Source organism: Poecilia latipinna, unplaced genomic scaffold (assembly GCF_001443285.1).
Source record: "Poecilia latipinna isolate Pla-1442-1.1 unplaced genomic scaffold, P_latipinna-1.0 Scaffold4758, whole genome shotgun sequence".
NCBI classification, from domain to species: domain Eukaryota; kingdom Metazoa; phylum Chordata; class Actinopteri; order Cyprinodontiformes; family Poeciliidae; genus Poecilia; species Poecilia latipinna.
This window is the reverse complement of record NW_015117374.1, coordinates 15,630-18,890: the sequence shown is the minus strand read 5'-3', so window position 1 is coordinate 18,890 and position 3,261 is coordinate 15,630.

Genomic DNA, 3,261 nt, shown 5'->3' with positions numbered 1-3,261 from the left:
AGTATACTTTTATTTAATATATTAAAAGTGTATTTTAGTACAATTATGTTTATGTGTGTTTAAAGTTCTAATTTCGAAATTGGTACAAGTATACTTTTAGTTTACTTAAGATATACTTATAGGTAGTACACTTTATACTTAGTATACTTAAAGTGTACTTTCACAAATTTAAGTATGTTTGAAATATACTAAAGTATACTTTTTTCGCTTGGGCGACAACTGACGGTGGATCAACTATAAAATAACCATCCAACTCTAGCCAATTAACATTGATATAATGTCAGTTATGGTTGAAACCATATCAGTATGACATTACATTTATAAAGTCAGTTATGGTTGAAAAATATTTCCTTCGCCTTCTCCCAGTGCTATCTAGAAAAAAACAATCAGGGGCGGGAGGCGGGTTTTAGTACTCTCTATCACAATCACATGTGGCTCCACATCCTCCTTCCCCCTCTTTCTGTGCTATGCTAGCTGCAGCATAGCACAGAGCCTTGCAGATTCAAACCATGAATTCTCAGTTTAGTTAGCATAGCTACCAATGATGGCAGATAAACAGTTTTCCCGTAACAATAAGTTAGTTCTCCACCATTAACACAGTTGGCAGTGAGTGAATGAAGTTGATTAACAACACCAAGGCCCTCCTCCTGGTTCTGATTGGTTGTTTTTGGTCAGAACGGCGCATTACTTTAGCTAGCAATAGTAGTTCAGGGAGGAGGTGGAGGAGATTGATTTTTTTCACAGATTATCTGTCTCATAGCAAACAGTCATAACATGGTGACAGCTTTAACAAATATGAAGACTGCTTTAAAATTATTCCATCATTTTCTCTCTATCAATGAGTTATTTTGGCACAGAGACAATATCTGCTGGTATACTCCCTGGATTGATGAACTGCACACAGGTTCTCTAATTGTTTTCTGTAGATTTGCCAGCAGATGGCAGCCAAACACAACTACAGGGAAATTGACTGTAGAAAGCGTCTGCTTGACAAACTGTTTCCAATAGTGAGGCAATTTCAGATCAATGGAGATTTTTATGTAAGGTCTTTTTTTATTTTATTATATTTTTCTTTAGACAAACTAAAGCATCATAATTTTATTCTCATACTTAAGTGCCATCTAGTGGTTTGTTCATTTAGAAAATGAAGCAAGCGTCTTTCTCGAAACAAATAAATAACAAACAAGAGGTCAAAAACTTTTTGACAACGAAGTCAGAACTTCGTGGTCAAGTGATCAGTGATCTCTTATTTCTAACTGTTTTCTTTTGTTTTTATGCCAGATTATTTTCGGCCACTATTTTGAAACTGATAATAAGCAATATTTTTCCACCTCTTGGCCTGAATGAGGTTTGATACAAAATACTTGTTCTATCTTGATTCTAAACAATTAGAATTAATCTGGCCTGTATGTCAGTAGTAAGGTTTGCTCTCCAAAAAAGTGATTAATCATGGTTTATTTATGATTCAACAAGGGGGGCAATTACTGTTTTCAAATACTGCAAATTGTTTTGGACAGCCTTTTCCTTAGTACATGAAATAATTATTTAAAACCACTTTTAGTATTTTTCAGGTTATCTTTGTGTAATATTAATATTTGTTAAATAATCTGACACATTCAGTGAAAAAGAAATCACAAAACAACAGAAATCTGCAGGGGGCTAATACTTTTTCACTGTGCTGTACTCACTCAGCCTGGCTGGAGACAGAAATGTCACTAAAGGCCATAATCTGTTTCTCTGTGTGTCTTGGCCAGCAGTCTTATTGATTGTGTGTTGAGGGGTTTTACCCTGTCATTTCTTCTCATTATTCTGACTGCACATTGTTCTCCAGTCAGCGATCTTATTACAGTGTTTGTCTGTGCTCCACCTCACAACAAAGTGCTTTCAACTCCAAGAAAAGCTCCTTCACACAGATGGAAAATAAAACCATTTATTGACAGCATAATTACTCACTGTTCTCTGTCTGCCATGCACTCATAGACACACATACACACAAACAGCCTCCAGTACAATGCGGGGGGTCATAGTTCACATGATAGTAATAAGGTATATGATTGGATGTCTGTAACTAAGAGGGCGTCACCAATCATCACTTCAAGTATTGACCTGAGAAGACACCAGTACTGGACAGGACTGAGATAAGAACACTGGCAGATAGTAGTGCACTCTAAAAAGTGTATTTGGGCTGCAGTTCATCTTCTGGATTTATTTACATTAATTTCACTTCATTCTTTTGCTTTTTCTATGACAACTTACTTTTTTGTGTTCATTTAACTCAAAACTTACAAATCTTTAACCTGAAGGAACTTTTCACTTTGACTTTACTTAAAACAATTGAGTTCAATGCCAGTTTCGTATCCTATGTCTGACCAACCCAATTTATTATAATTATCCAACTCAATTCATTAAGTCCTTCCATCTCGATTTGCTAAGTTTTTACAACTTAATTCATGAGGGGGTTTAACATGACAAATTTAAGTCACTCTTACTCAAATCATTTATTTTGTTCTAATAAACATTTAAAATCTCTTTGACTTAATTCTACAGAAAGTCAACTCAAACTTTTTAAGTAGTTCCAAACTAAATATTTTATAACTTCTTAGTTTACAGCCTGATTCTCTTTTTACAGTGTCCTCTAAATACACTCTAACTTAAAAGTTACAAATCTTTTCCTTAAATGACCTGTTTATGTTGACGTTACTTGAAATAGTTAAATTTAATACCATATTTGTATCCCACGTCTGACACCATGACTCAAGCTTACCAGAGAGGTAAGCGACTGTGGCTCTGTGGGTAGAGTAGTCGTCTTTTGATCAGAAGGTTGTAGGTTTGATTCCAGCTTCCTCCTGCCACATGTTGATGTGCCAGGCAAGGGACTTAACTGATCTGTGTGCAAATGGGTGAATGTGACTCTAGTGTAAAGTGCTTTGAGTGGTCAAAATGACTGGGAAAGTGCTATACAAGTTCAATCCATTTACCATTTTTTGAAGTAAACTAAATGAGTTGAGTAAGACTGACTTAAATCTGTTATCTTAAACATACTTAATAAATTTGTTTAAAAAAAATTAACAAATTGAGTTGGATGACTATAATATATTGAATTGGTTAAACTTAATAAATTCAGTTGGATAAACTTAATTGAATTGCTTGTTACCCATAGAAGCAATTCAATTAAGTTGGTTCAACTATTTTCGCTTTAGAGTGCATGAACCGTCCTTGGTAAATTTGAGGAGTGCTGACAAACTCTACATAGGTATTTGT